Source organism: Nyctibius grandis, chromosome 20 (genome assembly GCF_013368605.1).
Source record: "Nyctibius grandis isolate bNycGra1 chromosome 20, bNycGra1.pri, whole genome shotgun sequence".
NCBI classification, from domain to species: domain Eukaryota; kingdom Metazoa; phylum Chordata; class Aves; order Nyctibiiformes; family Nyctibiidae; genus Nyctibius; species Nyctibius grandis.
This window is the reverse complement of record NC_090677.1, coordinates 705428-729794: the sequence shown is the minus strand read 5'-3', so window position 1 is coordinate 729794 and position 24367 is coordinate 705428. Positions and strand designations below refer to the sequence as shown.

Here is a 24367-nt window from a genome sequence, read left to right as displayed (position 1 = left end):
CATTCATTCATTTACTACTTTGACTTTACAGGTATTTTCAGTGTATGGATCTCTAAATTCAGAAAAAAGCCTCCTAAGAGCAGAACAAAACCCAAAACTGATGTTTTTGCACCATGCCAGCGTTGCACTAGGTTTCAGAGATAAGAAAGGGCCAGGAAAGTGCAGTAATCTCTTAATCTCTCACAGTGGCTGTTTCCAAAACTCCATTTCAACCAGAGCAGCAGAGCAAGGCATTAATCACATCCCTGTCTGCGCATGGGGGAGCCTTCCTCCATCCCCTCGCTTCCCTCTGCTAAAGCACTCGCCCTCAGAGTGAACCACCTCCTGCTTTTGTATGGCCCAACCCACGGCTCTCCGGGCTTTTGCAAAGCATCTCCAACCCAACGGGCACCCCCAACCCATCTCTTTTCTGCTCCAAGAGGCAGATCAGCATCTCCCCCTCCTTGCATGTATCACTCACCCCTACTCACACCACTGCTCGGGCTTGCTCAGCACGCAACACATCTTCCATCACCTCGTCACAGCAAGTCCTGGAGAAGAAGGAGCAAAAGGACCGGTGCTCTGCAGATGCTGAAGCCAAAAGAGCAGGGAGGAAAGGGGCAGGGGGGACACGGGAGCGTAGATCTTGTGTTCGCAGCTGGTAAGCCTGAATTCAGAGCCCACGAGCTCCACATAAACCAAGCAGAATGTGCAGCTCAAGCTGCTTGTGCTTTGGGGAAAAAAAAAAAATACTTTAGTCACCTGCATTTATTATTTCCTGATGCAGTACCAGCAAAATGACCTCTCCTGAGGCACGTAGAAAAAAAAACAAACAAACTGCTTTTTTATTAGTAACCAATTGCTGCTTTACAGCTTCACTGACCTTGTACCACATACCAAATTCCTTACCTCACCTCTGCTTACCTCACACACACTCGTTTCCTCTTTTCATGTGGAAACAGAGTAGCCAACACTTGTTGTGTCAGTAATAATCGCACTACACCAAGGGGCAGAGCTGTATCCTGAAATTCCCACCCAGCACGCAGATTTTTTCCCCAGTTTTCAGCACCTCAAACTCCTCCCAACAAAGGCTGACAATACAGATCTCCTTTCAAGTGTCCATTTTCACTCTGCCCCAAATTACCACAGAGAAATAGACACTGGAGAATAGAAGAATTTTCCAGTTAAAACTAAAGAATCAGTACAGAAACATTAAAAAAAAATCCTTAGATGGGCATTTTACTGAAAAAGAATGGGATCACAGAATCAATCAGGTTGGAAGAGACCTCTGGGATCATCGAGTCCAACCATTGCCCTGACACCACCATGGCAACTAGACCATGGCACTAAGTGCCATGTCCAGGCTTTTCTTAAACCCCTCCAGAGATGATGACTCCACCACCTCCCTGGGCAGCCCATTCCATCTCCTTACAACAAGGTATCAAATCTTTTAATACCTGAGTAACCTTGTCCAACTGTTCACTAAATGGATTGCCACCCTGAAAGGTCTCAGCTGTTTCACTGATACCTAACATACATCTTTCGGTGCAAGCGTTCGTGCTGCCTCTTTCTGAGCAGTAACATTTCGGCTGTCAGCATCACCTTCCTCCAATGCCAACTTCTCATCCAGGGCAAATCAAGCCAAATGAGGGTGAGGGACAGGAAAAGAGAATTAAGACAGTTTCACAGAATCACAGAATCAACCAGGTTGGAAGAGACCTCTGGGATCATCAAGTCCAACCATTGCCCTGACACCACCATGCCAACTAGACCAGGGCACTAAGTGCCATGTCCAGGCTTTTCTTAAACACCTCCAGAGATGGTGACTCCACCACCTCCCTGGGCAGCCCCTTCCAATGGCTAATGACCCTTGCTGAGAAGAAATGCTTCCTAATGTCCAACCTGAACCTCCCCTGGCAAAGCTTGAGGCTGTGTCCTCTTGTCCTATCGCTAGTTGCCTGGGAGAAGAGGCTGACTCCCACTTCACTACAACCTCCCTTCAGGTAGTTGTAGACTGCACTAAGGTCACCTCTGAGCCTCCTCTTCTCCAGGCTAAACACCCCCAGCTCCCTCAGCCGTTCCTCGGAGGTCAGACCCTCCAGACCCTTCACCAGCTTGGTCGCCCTCCTCTGGACTTGCTCCAACACCTCAACATCTCTCTTGAAGTGCGGGGCCCAGACCTGGACACAGGATTCAAGGTGCGGTGTCACCAGTGCCCAGTACAGAGGGACGATCCCTTCCCCACACCGGCTGACTACACTATTCCTAATAGAGGCCAGGATGCCATTGGCCTTCTTGGCCACCTGGGCACACTGCTGGCTCATGTTTAGCCGGCTGTCAATCAGTTTGCCAAGGTAGGTATTAAATGATGGTTCTCTAAGGTGACAGACAGAAAAGCCGTGGACAGCAGGGTGTTATGGCATTGTCACTCACCCTCCACTCCTCTCTGAAACTCTCCCTTATCCTGAATTCCTCCTGTGCATTCCTTCTGCTGCAAGCACAGCTCGAGTCACATCTTCATCTCAGCCTCTGGGCCCCCCTGCTGCCATTGCACACACTCAAGAAGACGACTTAAAATCCAGTAAAACTACACCAGGCTTGTCTTTACCTTCCACAGGGAGGCAAATTTGCAGAAAACCAACCATTGGGCTAGAAACTGCAGAGAGGAGCTCCCTTTCCTTACCTTAACCCTCACATTAAGACAGCTCAATTCACAGCGCTGCACATATCACGTCGTCATAAAACAATCAACATCAGAGCTCTTGAATTAACGAGTTACAACAGCAACACAAATGATCTGCATTCGGTATCCCTGGAAGTTTAAGATGACAGCCCCAGAAATTATTAATTTAACAGCTATAGTTTGATTTGATTCTGGACTAGTAGTTAGCAATACTCATTGCACAGCGGAAGGAGGCTCAGAATCAAGTTTCCTAATTAAGGCACTGCTTTACAGAGGAGAAATACAAATAATAACTATCTGCTGCTGCCCCAGAATCACAGAATCAACCAGGTTGGAAGAGCCCTCTGGGATCATCGAGTCCAACCGTTGCCCTGACACCACCATGCCAACCAGACCAGGGCACTAAGTGCCATGTCCAGGCTTTTCTTAAACCCCTCCAGAGATGGTGACTCCACCACCTCCCTGGGCAGCCCCTTCCAATGGCTAATGACCCTTGATGAGAAGAAATGCTTCCTAATGTCCAACCTGAACCTCCCCTGGCCAAGCTTGAGGCTGTGTCCTCTTGTCCTATCGCTGGTTGCCTGGGAGAAGAGGCCGACTCCCACTCTGCTACAATCTCCCTTCAGGGAGTTGTAGGCTGCAATAAGGTCACCGCCGAGCCTCCTCTTCTCCAGGCCCCCTTGACTTTGGATAGGCATTTCTGTGTGCAAACAGTGGTGCGTTGCAGTTGTGAAGCTGAGTACACAACATATTTCCCCCTACACACAGAAATTAGCTCACTTTCATACTGGCTGCTTCAGCTGTGTAAATAAGAGCTAAAATACTGTCTTATATATATTCTGTAAAACTAAATCCTACAGAAGGGAGCCAAGTAAGAGTCACAGAATTGTTAAGCTCTTTATCCTTGTGGTATACTCCTTTATTTCATAATTTTAACATAGTATTCCCCACAGATAACATTATTAGAATTCGATGAGGGAGCTGTCTGTTCATGATAAAACCTTTCCTGACAGAATGCTTTGGGAAAATCTTGAGGGGCGGGCACGAAATCAGAGTATTTTCATGTACCACTTGCAATTTTGTGATTAAGTATCTGAGGATACTGGGTGCAATTTACCTGTGCAACCATTGCTCTCAAAGAGGAGCAAGTCAGTGCCCTTAGAGAATCCAGCCTCAGCTCAATGATGTTACCACCTTGCTAACAGGTGTGACACCTAACTGGTAGGTGATGCCTCAGAGCTAGCAGTGATTTAAGGACAGAGGTGTCCTGCTCCCACAGGCCTGCCTGTAGCATTAGTCCTTAGGGGTTAGGAGTAGAGATGTTGGATGTTGGCTTTGAGCAAGCTGACATCCTCACAAAGCACAAACACAACCTCGTGCTGAATAATATTGGGAGTATGAGAAAAATCATTTAGAGAAAGAGCAGCTACAACACAGCTACTTGCCTTATCTCCTTTGTAAACAGCTTTTAAACTGCCAGGTATGGCTGTGATAAAGGAGCAGCTGGAGATGAGAAGAGACATCCTCATAACTGCTGACAGGAAAGTTTATTGGAGCTTCAGCACAAGCATTTAAAGATGAAAGAGCACAACAAGGATGCTGAAAGACAACTGACAGCTTGAAGAATACACACAAGTTTTCAAATAATTTCTGTGATCACAGAATTATTCAGGTTGGAAGAGACCTCTGGGATCATCGAGTCCAACCATTGCCCTGACACCACCATGGCAACTAGACCATGGCACTAAATGCCATGTCCAGTCTTCTCTTAAACCCCTCCAGAGATGGTGACTCCACCACCTCCCTAGGCAGCCCATTCCAATGGCTAATGACCCTTGCTGAGAAGAAAAGGCACCTTTGGGACCACTCTGTGGCCACAGTTATCTTTGTTCAAAGCCCATTGAGAAAGCTTGCATGCTTTTCGGACTATGGGCTTAAGGTACGTTGGTCCAGAGTATATTTCCATAGCCAAAATGAATGTAGTTTTTCATAAATACTGGGAAATTACCTACACAGCATATTTCAAATCATTTACAGAGAGAGAAACTCTGTGCTCCATCTGTTTTCGTAGGGTAATATTTATGATCACAGCATTCAGCAGGAATTAGATCACCCATTCAGGAGCAGGTTTGCCAGATCAACTGTCCGCGACTTTAAACAGGATCAGCAAAAATGGTTGCGTGTTTGCAAAGTGCCTTTGCATTCTTGGTATTTAGCTGCCTTCCTGGAGAAACTTCACAGAAGACTAAAACACAGAGGGGGGAAAACAAAACAAAACATCAGGAGGAAAAGCAATTTGAGCGCTACAATTGATTTCAGGAGAGACACGTGCTGTCTGTGGTGACAGCTATGCCCAGACGTGTTAGTCTACCTCTGCCTTGTCTACAGCGCTCGATTTCACATCACTGCTGGCTTCATTTAAACGCTTTTCATGCAAGGTTATTCTTTTTGGAGCAGACGGAGTTGGGCGAAGCAGGACTGTGGCAAGGCGGTTACACTGTAAGACGCAGAAACAAGCAGCTGCATCGGGCTGAGGAGAGCATCAGTTCATTTGGATCAGCAACAGCGTTCATGAAACATCTGAAGCAACCTTGTAAGGGCAGCTAACACAGCCCAATAATAAAAACAACATTTGTGCAAAGCCTGTTCCTTATGTTTTCTGCCCCTCGCCCTTCAAGATGTGCTCAAGGAGCTCCCAAGGCTGTATTTACAGGAGCTTTCCAAGAAAAGCTATTAGCAAAGCTTGGGGAATTTAGGGATGCGTCGACGTCTGGAGATGGCTGCAATGAAGCTCCACAACGCAGAAGAGGGCAGGGAGGAACCTAAAGGTAGGAGCATGCTCTAGACAGCATGATATTTACGTCTGCCTTGATGCAGCTTGGATGCACACATGATTTGAACAGTTGGGACAGTCACAGAGGACGCTGGTGACAGAGCAGTCATCCTCCGTCGGGACTATAAAATCCCTCAGCATTTTAATACCAAATATTCCACCCGTTCTTTGCTACATATTTATCACCATGGAGCAAAATCTATTAGATATAACATTTTGTCTTCCTAAGCGGTACATGGAAATCTGTCAAAACAGTTGCTGACAGCCTTTCAACTATTCATTGGAAATGGGGACAGCAGAGGAAGGGGGAGCAACCAGGAAAAAAAAAAACCTTTTTGTTTTAATGCATCTTGATAACAAATCTGGGAGAACAGAGAAAAGCATTTAACGAATTAACTGAAACAAAGGATCTTGTGCAAGAATCCCAATAACCATATCATCTGTGGAATAATGAAACTGCAAAGCCATGGAGTAATTTTAAACAAGTACGTCTGTCATTAAAATAATGAACGAACTAGTCAATACTCATCCAATGAGACGGAGATATTTAATAGGGTCTAATTCAACATGGGAACACAGTCTGTCGGATCCATCTAACGACTGAAGTTGGGGGAAAACAACAGATTAATAATGCAGCTTCCCAAAAGGCACAAAACCCCAAAGTCACAGAATCACAGAATCAACCAGGTTGGAAGAGCCCTCTGGGATCATCGAGTCCAACCATTGCCCTGACACCACCATGGCAACTAGACCATGGCACTAAGTGCCATGTCCAGGCTTTTCTTAAACATCTCCAGAGATGGTGACTCCACCACCTCCCTGGGCAGCCCCTTCCAATGGCTAATGACCCTTGCTGAGAAGAAATGCTTCCTAATGTCCAACCTGAACCTCCCCTGGCAAAGCTTGAGGCTGTGTCCTCTTGTCCTATCGCTAGTTGCCCGGGAGAAGAGGCCAACTCCCACTCCGCTACAACCTCCCTTCAGGTAGTTGTAGACTGCACTAAGGTCACCTCTGAGCCTCCTCTTCTCCAGGCTAAACAACCCCAGCTCCCTCAGCCCTTCCTCGTAGGTCAGACCCTCCAGACCCTTCACCAGCTTGGTCGCCTTCCTCTGGACTCGCTCCAACACCTCAACATCTTTCTTGAACACCATCAAGAAGTAACACCATCAGAGTCCGTGTCTCCTGGGCTGCAGACTAAGAGGCTGCCCAGATTCATTAAATGCTTCAGGACTGTTTGAATACAGGTTTGCTGAATACAAAGAAGCCAGATATAAACCAGAGAGCAAAACAAGACTAGAGATCAGCACGATGGTGTTCCTAATGTGAATTCAAATAAACAAGACATTGTGAACTATTTCCAGCATGACTTGAGCACAAAATAACATTTGAGCTTCAGTGTAATAGCTGATGTTGTAACTGCATGATAAGAGCTGGGGGAACAGCCAGGCACAGCAGCCCAGAGTTTAACATCAGCTGCTTGGCCTTCAAAGGGAGTGAAAGAGAGTTGCAAAAGAGCCATGATGCACTTCAAAGCAGTAACTGCCTTTCAAATACAGACTGAAGTATTTACGTTCACTTTTCAAGCACTTGAACCCAAGCAGAACACGCTGGTTGCTATCAAAAGTTTTGGTGTTTGCTAGGTGCCCTGTTTCATCCCCAGACTCTTGGGTAGATGACGTGACACTTGAAAGGAGCCAGGATGGCATTAGCCATCAAACCCCAACTGAAACCTCACGTACAAGAGAGCCAAGTAGTAAAAATTAAGGCAAAGCAAAAAGGAGCACAGTCAAAAAGGATGCAAAGCAAGATGGAAAAGCCATTTTCTCTTTGAAGACATGTGAGAATTGGTGAGCACACCCTTATAGGAAATCCTATTACTTGGGCCCGTAAGCTATGAGTCAATCTCAAAGTAAGTCAGAGCCAGCCTCAGGACAAAGGAACAGTCATTTGCTAATTCAGTTGATAAATACCGAGAAGGAAGATTCCCTCTTTGGATTAAGGATTAATCATCAGCAGGTACGGCCTATTTTCATTAACTGCAGCCATTTCCAGCTAGCACATCCTCTGCCTTTTCCAAGAAACAGGGGAGCAGCTACGTGTCTCAGGGAAAATGAATTAGGAGACAAAACTATCGACAGCAACCTGCTTTTTGTTACTCACTTACCAAGAACCAGCCAAGCTATTTAAATCAAATCTGATCAATCTGAACAAACTGAGCACAGAGAACATCCACTATCTGCTCCAAAATTCAATTAAATCTTCAGTTTTGGATAACTGCCCAAGATGTTACGCCATCACTTCTCTCCTCGGACTCCTCGCTCCTCTCTTGGTACACAACTGCTCCATTAACATGGGAGGAGGCTACAGCAGCACATCAGACCTTAGACTGGATTCAGGTATTCCCTGATCGCATGGATTCACTCTTCATCCTCCTCACTTTTAAAACACAACCTGTGGACTTTGTGTTTGTACCAACACCACCTATGCGGATCCTGCAACATCCACTTGCCATTCCCGCTTCTACAGGATAGTTTTGCTGCGTGTAGCTCACATGCACCTGGGAAAGTCAGGGAGGAGGTTAGTAGGGGGTCAAACAGAAGCTGAGAAGGATGCCCACACCTTCCCAGAGAGCAAGGGTAGAACTAGCAGCAGGTCGGCCACGTGGTGCTGTAAAAGGTGTTGCCTATTGTGTGCAGAAGGTGAATAAAGGCAGTGCCTACAGAGCAGATCCAGGGTCCAGAGGAGGGCGACCAAGCTGGTGAAGGCTCTGGAGGGTCTGACCTATGAGGAACGGCTGAGGGAGCTGGGGGTGTTTAGCCTGGAGAAGAGGAGGCTCAGAGGTGACCTTAGTGCAGTCTACAACTACCTGAAGGGAGGTTGTAGCACAGTGGGAGTCGGCCTCTTCTCCCAGGCAACTAGTGATAGGACAAGAGGACACAGCCTCAAGCTTCGCCAGGGGAGGTTCAGGTTGGACATCAGGAAGCATTTCTTCTCAGCAAGGGTCATTAGCCATTGGAAGGGGCTGCCCACGGAGGTGGTGGAGTCACCATCTCTGGAGGTGTTTAAGAAAAGCCTGGCCATGGCACTTAGTGCCATGGTCTAGTTGCCATGGTGGTGTCAGGGCAATGGTTGGACTCGATGATCCCAGAGGGCTCTTCCAACCTGGTTGATTCTGTGACCCCAGGCTTTAGCCTGCCACGTCACCTCTTCAGTCAGCAGCAACTTCAAGCTCAGGCATTCCTGGCAGCAAAGGGATTACTTTAAAAGTCAGTGTCATAATGAACTCACGTCCTACAGAGGATACAAAAAAACCCTCTAAATTCACATTCAGTTACATCCATGATTAACAAATTTCCCCAAAGGTGCTTTTACGTGTAGAAGAGGACACCCAGAAACCAGTCACCGCTTTTAATCAAGAATATCTCACATGCATTTGACATTTCACAGGGTAGTGGGTTTTTGTCGTGTGGTTTGGTTGTTTTTTTTTTTAAAACATCTGCTCTAGCCAACTTTTGCCCATTTAATTGGGAAATCTGACGGCTGAAAATCTCGGTGCCTGTTAAACTACTGAGTGGTCTGCACTGAAATTTAATTTTAGCCCTTCCAAGCACTTGTTGTATTCCTTCACGCTTTTATTTCTGAACAAGCGACTTAGGCAAAAATATTTTCAAAAGATACCGCGTACGCTGAGGCTCCCACGGAGTTAAATTTGGTAGGTATAAGCATACCTGGCAGCAACAAGCATAAACAAAAATCCTTAAGAGACACAGAAATTGAGTTCCAGCCATAAACCACTGCTTTATACTCACTGTCTGCTTTAAATAGTCACCCTTACACTGTTATACAGCAATCTGCACGTTTGCTTTGCTCTCTGAGTCCAGGACCATTAAGTGCTATATAAAAGTAACATCACGTTTCTCCTTCAAAGCCACTGAAGTTGAAATTTAAAAGAGAATTCAGCAAGCAGCTCTATCAAGCACATATAGTGCCAAGCTGGAGGATATTTATATAACAAAAGGCTTCCTGGATTATTTTAAGGCTCAAATTCTGCAAAGCTAACAATGGAGGAAAGGGATATTTTCCCTTTGTTTAAGAAAACAATACTCATACAAAGGAGTTTTAAAAAAAGAAGAAGAAAAAAAGCCATCGAAGAGGCAGCAGGATCTTGATATTCCATATATTAGACCCCTAGATTTCAGCAACGAGTCATTCATGTACTCTGTGACCCCACGAGTCTGGAACATACGTTGCCATATACTGAGACAAATACACAAAAAATACAGAGGTCCCAGACACCAACGCACCTGCAAGTAACATCTTTGCATAAATTACAAGCTGTGCCACATGCCCAATGGTATTTGGTTTGAATCTTCTTCATTTAGCGTGGAACAAAGCAGCCTTGCACCTCTTGCCCTGTGCCTGTTGATGTTTGACCCCTATTAAATCTGCATTAAACTTTAAGTAATAGATTACTGCATTATTCATAACGTCTGTGTACCGGACCCAGGGGAAACAAAAGTTGAATCAATCCGGCGACATGAGCTTCTGGTGTCTGGTACAAGTGTTTTCCACCCTTAATATTTATATAGTTGAAGGAGGGTGGGGAAAGTAGGGACTTTTCATAACTGATGAAAACACGGCTAGATATGACAGAATCACAGAATCAACCAGGTTGGAAGAGCCCTCTGGGATCATCAAGTCCAACCATTGCCCTGACACCACCATGGCAACTAGACCAGGGCACTAAGTGCCATGTCCAGGCTTTTCTTAAACCCCTCCAGAGATGGTGACTCCACCACCTCCCTGGGCAGCCCCTTCCAATGGCTAATGACCCTTGCTGAGAAGAAATGCTTCCTAATGTCCAACCTGAACCTCCCCTGGCCAAGCTTGAGGCTGTGTCCTCTTGTCCTAGTGCTAGTTGCCTGGGAGAAGAGGCCGACTCCCACTCCACTACAACCTCCCTTCAGGTAGTTGTAGACTGCAATACGGTCACCTCTGAGCCTCCTCTTCTCCAGGCTAAACACCCCCAGCTCCCTCAGCCGTTCCTCAGAGGTCAGACCCTCCAGACCCTTCACCAGCTTGGTCGCCCTCCTCTGGACTCGCTCCAACACCTCAACATCTTTCTTGAAGTGCGGGGCCCAGAACTGGACACAGTATCTGTCCAGAACAACTATCTCATAGATGTCAGCTTTCAGAAAGCAGCAACTGCAAAATTAAGACCTGCTTATAACAATTCACCTTACGTGTGACAAACACACACAAAAATCAGTTCCCTCAAGTTCAGCAGCGTTGATGTTTAGTCAAGGTATTTTTCTCATTATTTCTGATGGTGTTTCTTATAGTATCTGTGGAAACGCTACTGAACATCTGAATTGTACAACACTTGAAATTTAGAGGCATGAAGTACTGTGACATCCGTAGGAGAGGTGCCAAAACCAGCTTTCCCAAACCCAAATTTGCCCGGGGCACGCGTAGAGACGAATTACACACGGCACTAGGAAGAATCACAACTGAAAGCTGCTTTTCTGCCCTGTCCCTCACCACGGCCTCTCAGAATCAGACAGTTTAGAACCACAGAATGTGAGGGGTTGGAAGGGACCTCTGGAGATCATCGAGTCCAACCCCCTGCCAGAGCAGGACCAATCTAGGCTCCTGCTAGGACCCTACACAGGAACGCATCCAGATGGGGCTTGAAAGTCTCCAAGAAGGACACTCCACAACCTCTCTGGGGAGCCTGTGCCAGTGCTCTGTAACCCTCACAGTAAAGAAGTTCTTCCTCATGTTGAGGTTGAACTTCCTGTGCTCCAGCTTGCATCCATTGCCCCTTGTCCTGTCACAGGGCACAAGTGACAAGAGGTTGCCCCTTTCCTCTTGACACCCAGCCCTCAGCTATTTATGCACATTAATCAGATCCCCTCTCAGTCTTCTCTGCTCCAGACTAAAAAGCCCCAGGTCTCTCAACCTTTCCTCATCAGGCAGGTGTTCCAGTCCCTTCATCATCCTCACAGCCCTCTGTTGGACTCTCTCCAGTAGATCTCTGTCCCTCTTGAACTGGGGAGCCCAGAACTGAATGCAATACTCCAGGTGAGGTCTCACCAGGGTAGAGTAGAGGGGGAGGAGGATCTCCCTCGATCTGCTGGACACACTCTTCTTAATGCACCCCAGGACACCACTGGCCTTCTTGGCCACTAGGGCACATTGCTGTCCCATGGATAACCTGTTGTCCGCCAGGACTCCAAGGTCCTTCTCCACGGAGCTGCTCTCTAGCAGATCGCCTCCTAACCTGGACTGGTGCATTTTATTACTCCTTCCCAGCTGCAGGACTCTGCACTTATTCTTGTTGAACCTCATCAGGTTCCTCTTTGCCCAGCTCTCCAGTCTGTCCAACTCATGCTGAATGGCCGCACAGCCTTCAGGTGCATCAGCCAAACCTCCCAGCTTCGTATCATCAGCAAACTTGCTGAGAAGACACTCTGTCCCTTCATCAAGGTCGTTGATGAAGATGTTGAACAGGACCGGACCCAGCACTGATCCTTGGGGGACTCCACTAGTTCCAGTTCTCCAGCTGGACTTGGCACCATTGATTACCACTCTGTGGGCTCTATTGTGTAGCCAGTTCTTAATCCATCTCACTGTCTGTTCTACCTCACACGTCCTGAGCTTGCTCACGAGGATGTTATTAGTTTCACTAATATTCAAGAAGGTTTTCAGAAAAAGGCGACAGCTTTCCCAACCAAGAGCTGAAGGCACCGAAGACTCGGTTCATTCAATGTGCTAGTCAGGTTACACACAAACAAAGAACAGTTTTAAAACCACACTCTTTCTCAACGTCTCTACGCCTCATAGCTCCACTTTTATTTTCTGATTCTCACATCTCCCCCTCTAGCTCTTAAATCAGTCATGAAGCTTTCCAGCACAGATCAAACCCCACAAAACCACGAAAGAATCTTAAAAGGTGCCTTTCAGCAACTCCTCGCACAGCTTCAAAGGATTACTAAAAGACAAAAACATAACTACAAGCAGCAAGAACGGGCATACACCACATTTATTTTCTCTTTTCAGGTCACTCATCTATGTAAAAGCCAGAACTGGGAACACAAACCAGATATTCCAGCTGCCAGTCTAGCTGTCTGCCCAATGTATCACTCCAGTTTCAAGAGCCAGAAGGGCAAAGATTTCCTTATAAGCAGGGTTTTTGGAGCATTTACACACAACCTAAGAGCAAAACTTGAGAAGATGTAGTTATCCTTACCTGGAAGCAGGAAAAAGGAACTGATCTAAGTGCTCTCTCAGTTGTTTTTTTCCTAAGATTAGACAATTTTTCTTGGAGAAAAGGAGGCTCAGAGGTGACCTTAGTGCAGTCTACAACTACCTGAAGGGAGGTTGTAGTGAAGTGGGAGTCGGCCTCTTCTCCCAGGCAACCAGCGCTAGGACAAGAGGACACAGCCTCAAGCTTCACCAGGGGAGGTTCAGGTTGGACATTAGGAAGCATTTCTTCTCAGCAAGCGTCATTAGCCATTGGAAGGGGCTGCCCAAGGAGGTGCTGGAGTCACCATCTCTGGAGGTGTTTAAGAAAAGCCTGGACATGGCACTTAGTGCCATGGTCTAGTTGACATGGTGGTGTCAGGGTAGTGGTTGGACTCGATGATCCCAGAGGGCTCTTCCAACCTGGTTGATTCTGTGATTCTGTAATTTAGTACTGGAGTTAGACTGTGTGTCAATTTTTTTTTCCTTGAATGGAGTGCCAGGCTGGCACAAGGAAGGGCTAAGCTCACAGAAAATGGAGGGAATCATCATATTCTCTGCTAAGCCACGCTTTAAATGAAAGCCTCACTGAAAGAAACCGGCCAGTACAGGTGCCAAAAGAAACAGTGCCACGGAGCTGCAGGAGAGCAGGTCAGACGATGCAAATACACAAGCGAGGACCGTTGGCTGCTGCCAGTGCTGAACGCTGCCATTGGCACACACACACAGAATCACAGAACCAATCAGGTTGGAAGAGCCCTCTGGGATCATCGAGTCCAACCATTGCCCTGACACCACCATGGCAACTAGACCATGGCACTAAGTGCCATGTCCAGGCTTTTCTTAAACCCCTCCAGAGATGGTGACTCCACCACCTCCCTGGGCAGCCTCTTCCAATGGCTAATGACCCTTTCTGAAAAGAAATGCTTCCTAATGTCCAACCTGAACCTCCCCTGGCCAAGCTTGAGGCTGTGTCCTCTTGTCCTATCGCTAGTTGCCTGGGAGAAGAGGTTGACTCCCACTGCGCTACAACCTCCCTTCAGGTAGACTGCACTAAGGTCACCTCTGAGCCTCCTCTTCTCCAGGCTAAACAACCCCAGCTCCCTCAGCCGTTCCTCGGAGGTCAGACCCTCCAGACCCTTCACCAGCTTGGTCGCCCTCCTCTGGCTGCCTTGCATCTATCTGCTAGTGATAAAAGACTGGCATGTTACATTTTACCCAAACACTGAAGCAACAAAATGATTAATCCAAAACAAAACTGATATCTGCCCATGCAAGTCCAACACCAGACCTTATCCAAATTCAGGTCACATTTAATATCAGTTTACAGTACACAAAGTATTGAAAAAACACACTCCAAAACACACGTGCTTGAAAATGCAAAAGTCATTTACTTACCTGAAATTGTTTTTCTCCTCGATTCATCGGGTTAGAAGCTCACTGTGAATATGAGTCAAAGCTCAGAAGACCTGCTGCTGGCTGCCTCTCATGTAGTCATAAGAGTCACTATTAAAAAAAAAAATTACATATTAAGAAGCAGAGCTAACACCAAGCTTTTAATTAAAATATTAGGAGTTACTACCATGTGAAGATGACCTCAAGGTCTACCAAGAGCTGGGATACACAGTAAAGACCACGCTAACATGGACAGCTGCATCTTAAAAATAGTATTTCCCAAAGGACGCAGAAAGAGAAAAGATCCCTGTGTCCAAATAAGGCCTATAAGCAACTTTATTGGGTCTGAAGGAAGCCTGGAAGGGTTCTTCATCCACTTTGTGGCATCCCACGGAGAGCAGACCCGCTACTCCCCACATGCACCAGCCTTCCTGCAGGAGTGTACCTTGGACATACATTCCTTTTCCTCCCAGCCCGCACCAGGCAAGAGTGGTTTGCATGAGACAGAATCACAGAACCAATCAGGTTGGAAGAGCCCTCTGGGATCATTGAGTCCAACCGTTGGCCTGACACCACCATGGCAACTAGACCAGGGCACTAAGTGCCATGTCCAGGCTTTTCTTAAACACCTCCAGAGATGGTGACTCCACCACCTCCCTGGGCAGCCCCTTCCAATGGCTAATGACCCTTGCTGACAAGAAATGCTTCCTAATGTCCAAGCTGAACCTCCCCTGGCGAAGCTTGAGGCTGTGTCCTCTTGTCCTATCGCTGGTTGCCTGGGAGAAGAGGCCGACTCCCACTTCACTACAACCTCCCTTCAGGTAGTTGTAGACTGCACTAAGGTCACCTCGGAGCCTCCTCTTCTCCAGGCTAAACACCCCCAGCTCCCTCAGCCGTTCCTTGGAGGTCAGACCCTCCAGACCCTTCACCAGCTTGGTCGCCCTCCTCTGGACTCACTCCAACACCTTACGAGAGAGAGAGGAAGCACTTGCATGGAAGCAAAACCAAAATGTAAAAAATCGAAATGCACGTGAGCAAAATCCTCAAGAGGCAGCACCCAGGTTAACAGGCTTCTCCCCACCCCCGTTATCTAACTTTTGCACAGCCAAACGTTAGAGAGTCGGCAGCGGTAGACAAACCACTCAGCCCCACGGCTGGGAAGCAAATATACTCTTCATCCAACCCGCTCAGCTTTCAGGGGAGATAAAACCCGGGTGGAGATTCGGAAGAGAACCAGCCTCCTTTTGCACGGGGCTCTGCAGGGTTATTTCAACTAAACTTTGGTACAAGGGAAAACCAAATGGTCTCCCTGCTCTATTCACATTAGTTAGAAAACTGTGATTCACACATTTCCATTCAAACGCTAGTCAGGGGCGGGGGGGAATCAAATTCTGCTTGCTGAAGCAGAACCAAATCCAAATAAGTGACTGCTGGGAAGCAAGCAGTCTGCGGCACGGCAGCTCTGCCTCCTTGGACTCCTTTTTAGCTGTGTTTAGGATTACTTGGAAATTCGCTTTTGGGTTTTACATTGCATTCTTGCCTTGTCTTCGAGATGATTTCATCTAAGTGCTTTGGGGAGAGTGCCATCAGGCACCCCTCCTCTGAGCACCCACCCTGAGCACCCACCAGCCCAGACTCCAGCGGCCAGAAGACTCCTCTGTGTAACCGGCTGGAAGTCAAATGGCTTTTGGCCATCTGGATGGAGCCACAGCGCGTTGCCAACGGCGGAGCTGCTCAGTAAAAGCCTTGCTATCCTGCAATAAGAGCTAACACAACATAAGAGAAGTTACCCATCCCATGAACACCCACCAGCACGTCTTCAGGAAGGCCTTGTTTCCAGGAGGAACTGAACTCTTATCTCGTAACAACAGCCACCCTCCCAAACGCATCGCATTCTCTCTGCTCGCAGGCACTCACTCATCTGCCAAGTTTTCTGAAGCCCAAAAAACAACCCATCTGCTGAGAGACGCAACAGCATTAACCACGAGAAAGCCAGCCTGGCGTCCCCCTCCCCGCACCAGGAGGGAAAGCGCCAAACTCTGCGTACCCGCTCTTCTAGGAGGGACGGCTCCCCCTCCGATCCAAGAGACGATGGAGCGTAAACCGGCACTGAAATGTAAACACACATTTTCCATGAGCAAGTCACGAATCAGCAGGTGCTGCTGAGCACAAGCGCTCCCAAGGTGCTCGATACCGGCTCTAGCCTCTTACTCTCTAGTGTAAAGCCACACAGACTCTGTAAGGACACATTTTCTGCCACATACAGAATTATTTCTGAGCCAGTTCCAAGAAGAGAAACAACTCACACTGACGGTTACCTTCACTTACTACCAAAGTTACACTGGTAGTAGCACAGAATCACAGAATTACAGAATCACACAGAATCAACCAGGTTGGAAGAGCCCTCTGCGATCATCAAGTCCAACCGTTGCCCTGACGCCACCATGGCAACTAGACCATGGCACTAAGTGCCATGTCCAGCCTTTTCTTAAACACCTCCAGAGATGGTGACTCCACCACCTCCCTGGGCAGCCCCTTCCAATGGCTAATGACCCTTGCTGAGAAGAAATGCTTCCTAATGTCCAACCTGAACCTCCCCTGGCCAAGCTTGAGGCTGCATCCTCTTGTCCTATTGCTAGTTGCCCGGGAGAAGAGGCCGACTCCCACTTCACTACAACCTCCCTTCAGGTAGTTGTAGACTGCAATAAGGTCACCTCTGAGCCTCCTCTTCTGCAGGCTAAACACCCCCAGCTCCCTCAGCCGTTCCTCGGAGGTCAGACCCTCCAGACCCTTCACCAGCTTGGTCGCCCTCCTCTGGACTCGCTCCAACACTTCAACATCTCTCTTGAAGTGCGGGGCCCAGAACTGGACACAGGATTCAAGGTGCGGCCTCACCAGTGCCGAGTACAGAGGGATGATCACTTCCCTAGACCGCAGAACTGCCTGGCAAGGTTTGATTAGAGCTCATTCCTATCTTTCTTGTGGCACACGTGGCACTTCATTATATTTGAAAAACTCCAACACGTGTTATAGACTTCTCTGAAAATAAAAGGTCTCTCTTACCTAAATCGATTAGCCTGTATGCCAGACTTCTCCATCCTCCGCTCCTTCCCCCAGAGGAGGACCCTTCTGTTTGCAAAGCGGTGGCTTCTGCTCTGCTGGGGTGCAGGCTGCCAAGTTCAGGGCCCAGTTTCCTTAAACTGTATTTTAATATTTTTAAGGAAGCAGTTCAGCTTCTGGAGTTGCCAAGCGAGCCATAACGGCACAAGAGAAGCCCACTTCTATTTTAGCACATAACGTGACAACGTTCAGCTCTGTGATACCACTTGCTCTAACATCCGCAGCATTTCTCTAATGCAGAAGCACCAGCTGAGAAGCAATTCTGATCGTTTTGATGCTATGAAGATTAATTTCTGAAGTTACTTGCCAGACCTGTTCTCCATATCACAAGATGGCTAAGAACTACCAGTCATTGTCACTAGCACCCAAACACCCTCAAGAGCATTGCCCCCCCTGCAGTGCTGCGTCCAGCTCTGGGGGCACCAACAGAAGAAGGACATGGAGCTGTTGGAGCGAGTCCAGAGGAGGCCACGAAGATGTTCAGAGGGCTGGAGCCCCTCTGCTCTGGAGACAGGCTGAGAGAGTTGGGGCTGTTCAGCCTGGAGAAGAGAAGGCTCCGGGGAGACCTTCTAGCACCTTCCAGTACCTGAAGGGGCTACAGGAAAGCTGGAGAGGGGCTTTTTACAAGGGCAAGGAGTGACAGGACGAGGGGGCACGGTTTTAAACTGACAGAGGGGAGATTGATATGAGATATGAGGAAGAAATTCTTTGCTGTGAGGGTGGTGAGACACTGGCCCAGGTTGCCCAGAGAAGCTGTGGCTGCCCCCTCCCTGGCAATGTTCAAGGCCAGGTTGGATGGGGCTTGGAGCAACCTGGTCTGGTGGAAGGTGTCCCTGCCCGTGGCAGGGGGGTTGGAACTAGATGGTCTTTAAGGTCCCTTCCAATCCAAACCCTTCTATGACATGATTCTAATATATGCATCATTTTACAATGCCTGATCTAATATACTGTAACCAGCACAGCCCGGAGCTTAGGACAGGCTTAGAGCTGACGTGGCATCTCTGACTAATACATCTAAACAGATTAGAGCTGTGGAAATCTGCAGGATTCCCAGAAAGAGCACATACTTGCCTTTATTAATATTCAAATATTTTCCAGGTGAATGCTACCATCCTTATTATCCACGCAGAACTGTAAGTGAACCAACCATCCACAAGCTTTAGGAGAGTAAGTGTCCACATCTAAGTGCCAAGGGTCACCTTCTGAGACGTTACAGAAGTAAAAATGTCTCCTTACGCTGTACATCAGCTGTGCCTGCAAAGCACAGCCACGAAGCTTTGGAGTTGAGGGTTCTCCTCTTCCTCTTTTCCTTCCCCACTTAACACGTAGAGGCAAGCAGCAGCGTTGCAAAAGGAGCAGGAGTAGGCTGTTCTCTTGCTTTCTCATCCAACACAAACAGCAAGGATCAGGAATGTCTGCAAAGGCTGGATTAACCGGCTACCGACTGCTGCTTAGGAAAGGCACCTCAGTGCTTAGAGCAGCATTTCCATTTTACACCCCAGCACAGCAAGGCAGGCTTGTTTCGACATTTCACTGCCATGTTTGCTTCTTATTTGCCAGACGCACTAAAGTACTCCTAAAAATACACCGGAGAAATTCAGCCTAAAGACATCACTCGCATGAGCTCGCCAAGCCGGTCTGCTTGTGGATTAAAGAAGTCAAATTAATTGATTTAAAGACAACGTAAGGGATTTTGAGAGAATGTTTAGCCAACATCTAAGATGTCATTTTAATCCTCCTCACAGTTAATTCTTTGAGCTTAGGAAGCCAGTAAAGTTTGTGATGCAGTTCTTACACAGAAAACATCTCCAAAGGCATGCTAATGACCGAACTATTTTGCAAATTGCTCCTAGTCTACAGTTACAGAGTCACAGAATCAATCAGGTTGGAAGAGAACTCTGGGATCATCGAGTCCAACCATTGCCCTGACACCACCATGGCAACTAGACCATGGCACTAAGTGTCATGTCCAGTCTTTTCTTAAACCCCTCCAGAGATGGTGACTCCACCACCTCCCTGGGCAGCCCCTTCCAATGGCTAATGACCCTTGCTGAGAAGAAATGCTTCCTAATGTCCAACCTGAACCTCCCCTGGCGAAGCTTGAGGCTGTGTCCTCTTGTCCTATCGCTGGTTGCCTGGGAGAAGAGGCCGACTCCCACTTCACTACAGCCTCCCTTCAGGTAGTTGTAGACTGCAACTAGTTGTTTGCCTCTGCACTCTTCCTGCGGAGACAATAAACTCATACAGCTAATCTTACTTGCCATGAAAGGGTATGTAAGAGAGGAATGATCCTCATTTGTTTTATGTAGACAGATCTGCAGTGGGGAACCATGATCGAAATACTCCTTCCCTGCCCGCCTCCACCCCGAGCTTTTACTACTATATTTTAGGGTAATGTCCATTTTACATTTTTTGTCTTTAATTGTAAAAAAAGAAGAATATTTTTAGCTCCCACGTCCATTTTAGAAAGATTTAGGGCAACTTCCCCCTGTCAGACACACTGCATTTTTAATCAGTGCTTGGTGAAGCACTAATGGAGGCAGCCCAGAAACATCCCCTTCATCGTTCTTGTATGAAAAGAAGGTAGCAAAACTGCTAGCACGCTGCAAACTCATTCCTAATGTCTCAAAGCCCTGAGAAAACTGTCGTTATCACGACTGACAGCAACATAATTATGTGAATTAGCAAGATTTACTCATGGGATTACCTTTGTCCAGTTCTTCCAGCGTCCTGAAGGGGGAACTGGGAACCAAACTGAGGGCAGGAAGCTCACAAGGCCCAAGTGAGGAATGAAAGATGCTGTTTGCAGCAAGCACACTATGAAAATCTGCACTTTCAGCACAGAAGTACCCACTGTGCCCAGTCTCCCATCTAAGGCACCCGTGTACTTTCTGCACCAGCCAATACGCCAAGTCCTGATTTCCATCTTATGCTGTAAATATGGTGAAGCATCATTTTTAGAAGTGGGGGAAAACAAGAACTGCATGAGCACCAATTAAGACGACAAACTTTCGAGGTCTCTTACTAACTAACTATGGCAGAGCGAGGAGGAGATATAACAAAGGGGGAACCAGCTTCCATTAAGATATATTATTTTTAGGTCACATCATAAGAGATCTAACACACAAGTATGCAAAGAGCAATCCCATTAAATTCCCTGTTTCCAAAATATCGTTCCTTTCTCAGGCCTCCTCCCCACCCTCTTGTTGTTCAGCCTTCCAAAAAAAACCCTTCCAGGACACACTCCTCCCCACAAATCTGGCCCCAACGTTGCTATGAGTCTCCTTACCACTCAGGGTGCCAACTGCCCCACAGACACTTGGAAATCTTTACACTAGATGGATGCCAGGACACGGAGAACCAACTTGGTACATACTGATATTTTCAATGGTCCCTCCAGGGTGAGATGCTTAAAATTTCCCAAATTCACCTGAAAATACTTTGAAGATAAAAAGCTTAGTTAATTCTAAAAACACACACAGAATCAACCAGGTTGGAAGAGACTTCTGGGATCATCGAGTCCAACCATTGCCCTGACACCACCATGGCAACTAGACCAGGGCACTAAGTGCCATGTCCAGGCTTTTCTTAAACCCCTCCAGAGATGGTGACTTCACCACCTCCCTGGGCAGCCCCTTCCAATGGCTAATATTAGGTTGGGAAACATTAATAAAATGAAACACACTGCAACTAACTCATAGTTAGGTCATTTTCAGGAGATTCGCAGTCAGACCTCCCTAGATCATTTCCCCAGGTTATAAAAACCCAAGGTCTGATTATTCAGACAGGTCATACATTCTGGATCGATATTGGGATGAAGTTTCCACTCCATCCAGCTCCCACTAGCAGTCCACTTAGTGCATATACACACATACACACGTATCTATTAGAAGGACTTTCCTGAAAGCCTCAGCTTGATAATAATTTCAAGGTATGGGTTATACCATCTTTTTGAATGCAATGCTGTCTGCTGCAACATTTGCTACTGAAACACATGCTCCTTGCCAAACCCACCAAGGGTTCCCTCAACCTGAGTAAACCTACTCATAAAAGGTCACACGTCTCTTCCCGAAAAGTAGGTAGGAAACAACAAGCCTTCCCGTCAGCCTGTGACCTTTTGTACAACATACCTTGTGAGTTCATTATGCAAACACATCAGAGATAAGGAATGCAGGGGACGACCAGAATTATGGACCTTGCTGCCGCTCTTGGAACAGACAATGACGTGAGTGAAGTTTCCTGTCTTCTGCCACCAGAATCACACATAGAATCACACTGAATCACACAGAATCACTCAGGTTGGAAGAGACCTCTGGGATCACTGAGTCCAACCATTGCCCTGACACCGCCATGGCAACTAGACCACGGCACTAAGTGCCATGTCCAGTGAACTGGACCAACAGGAACTACTTCAAATTGCTTATTATACTGCTTATTTTTACCAATCAAACTGGTGTTTGGCATCTCATGGATCATTTTCCATTGACTGGCACCTACTCTGGCTTTATAGGAGCTGGAGGAGAATGGGATGAAAGCCAAGGACTCCATGACAAGCACAGTCTACATGCTTCTGCTAAGGGGATGGAGATAGAAATGGTTCCCCTCAACTTGCAAGCAACATCACACATCAGAATTCACACTATATTTATATACACGACTTCACACCCAAAAGCCTTGCTCTTGCGTTACCTACCGACTCGGAAACAAACCCCAGCAGTTTAAACTTAGCTCTTCCCATTTTGTAAGCACTTTGACCCAACAGGCCCTTAGACATTTCCACCCCTGAAAGCACCTTTGAAAAGTAATAGCTGACACAAAGCTATCACAAAGAGAGAAATCAAAATAACTGGGTTGGCAAAAGGAGATGCACCCTTCATTGACCAGAGAGTTGAGAAATTGTATTTCTCATACTTCGATTTTTCAGTTTTTAACATGAGAACAATACTAAAAGTTTGAGACTTTGCTAGTTGGGCAATACTGTACCTGGAGAGTAGTGGTGATGACAGCATGGGAAGAAGGGGAGACCAGGATGGATGCTGGTGTGCTTACATGCAGGTCTGAAGAGATTAAGGCAAATAAGCAGGGCACAAAACCAGATCTGTTGTGTGTTTTTTCAGCTTCAGCAGGGTTAAGAGCATTAGTTCAGATTCACTTCTGGAACTTGATCCTCCACTGGTGACTGAATGTCTCCTTTGTCAGCCACCCTGCGTCACAGGCACACAGGGGCTCGCTCTGGCCTCGCTGCTCCTCCGAGGACACACGGTGCATTGTGTGGAGGGCATCAAATTCCAGGAGTACCAACGGATGCCAAAGGTTCTCCTGAGCAGGGAGGTCAGGGGATACTTAGCAGGACAGTTGGAGAGACGTGCTGACAAGTTTCGTGCTCGTTGCTCAAGCTTTGCAAGTAACCTAAAACAACCTGCTTCAGGAAGCACACCAAGACCTCCAATGAAGTGGAAAAAAAAAACAAAAAAAACTTAAACACCTTCTCTGCTCATCTGGCAAATACGCTCAAAATGTGCCCAAGCACCTTTCCCTACGTTACTGCAGCAGTTAAAGATCTTTTAAGTACACAAAAATGTGCTGTTAGCAACACTGAAATTCATAAATGCGACTTCTTTAAGCCTCTTTAAGCTCTTAACACATCACTCAATACTTTGTATGTAGGTCTCTTCTAAACAGAAGATTTGCAAGATAATTATACTGATATCAGAACAGCACACGCTGCCAGGTATGCAATCCCATTTTAACCTTTTCAATTCACCTCACTGGCCAGGAAAACGTAACCAAAGAAAGGCTGTAAAATGGAAAAAGGGAAGGTGTTGTTCTCGCAGCACCTCTGGGCTGAAGCCACCGTACCCAAGATCAAGGACTACTTTTCGCGGAGATTCCTTTTGGTGCTGCCATCACACAACTAAAAGTTTGGTGTTTGCTTCCACTATTAGAACCCTTCAATTTAGTCACCCCAAGCTTCAGGGCTTTTATTTTCACGATATCCCCATACAACAAAAAAAACCCCTCATAGCTGTTCTGCTACGTCAGTTGAATCAACGCGTAGGAGCAGCTGAACAGCGTGCCCTGACTCAGACAAGGCTCTGTCTGAGGCTTTGACTCCTTTCAGCTCCACCAAGCTTGTATTTAGGAACCTTCAGGGAATCTCTCATCCAAATATTTGCTCAGCCCGCCCCGAACGTGATCCCGTTTAAACTCCTTGTGTCCATAACACGGAGTCCGACACGTCCGTCGCTGTGTGGAGAGAGGGGTCTATGTGCCGCTGCTCCCTCCTCAGGATTCCAGTTATGCCACATCCCGTCTCCCGCACAGATGGGGCGGAAAGAAATCCTTGTTTCTGGCTTCCAGGCTACTTACAGACTCCAGCAGGTATTTTCACACTACTACCTAACTTTTAAGTTGTCACAAGCTGTCAGCTTTCCTCCCTCAGCTCTTTCTCGGAAACAGAAGCCAGGTGACAATCCACAGGTTGAGAACACTCTTCCCCTCTGTAATAACACGTGGGAGATGTTTTAGAAAACCTTTACTATAAAATAACAAATGTCAGAAATGTGCCTTTCCTCTGTGAGAAAAATTATACAGAAGTAGACTTTAACTCAGTAGGTTCCTCCATGATTCCTAATCATAGAATCATAGAACTGTTTGGGATGGAAAGGACCTTTAAGATCATCAAGTCCAACCACAAGATGCCGTACTAAGATTTTCAAGTATTAAAAGTGGCAGAAGAACTGATTTTTTACATTCACAGAATCACAGAATCAATGAGGTTGGAAGAGCCCTCTGGGATCATCGAGTCCAACCATTGCCCTGACATCACCATGGCAACTAGACCATGGCACTAAGTGCCACGTCCAGGCTTTTCTTAAATACCTCCAGAGATGGTGACTCCACCACCTCCCTGGGCAGCCCCTTCCAATGGCTAATGACCCTTGCTGAGAAGAAATGCTTCCTAATGTCCAACCATCTCTGGCGAAGCCCAAGTATCTCAATATCCCCCAAAAGCTGATCACTTTTGCCTCGAAGGCTGCTAGCATCGTTCAACAAATGTCAACAACACACTTTGTATTTCCTTCAGGATTTAAACAGCCTACAGAATGACA

The 24367-nt window shown here is 47.0% G+C and overlaps 1 protein-coding gene across 3 annotated transcripts in view; it reads right to left on the bottom strand.

The window, feature by feature from the left end:
* The window catches only part of SGMS1 (sphingomyelin synthase 1), a 129792-nt gene that overhangs the window by 81474 nt on the left and 23951 nt on the right, over nt 1-24367 (bottom strand). For all 3 annotated transcript variants that reach the window (XM_068416572.1, XM_068416570.1, XM_068416574.1), the window contains exon 2: nt 14139-14246. The gene's annotated coding sequence lies outside the window, so the exon portion shown is untranslated. The remainder of the gene's footprint in view (nt 1-14138; nt 14247-24367) is intronic.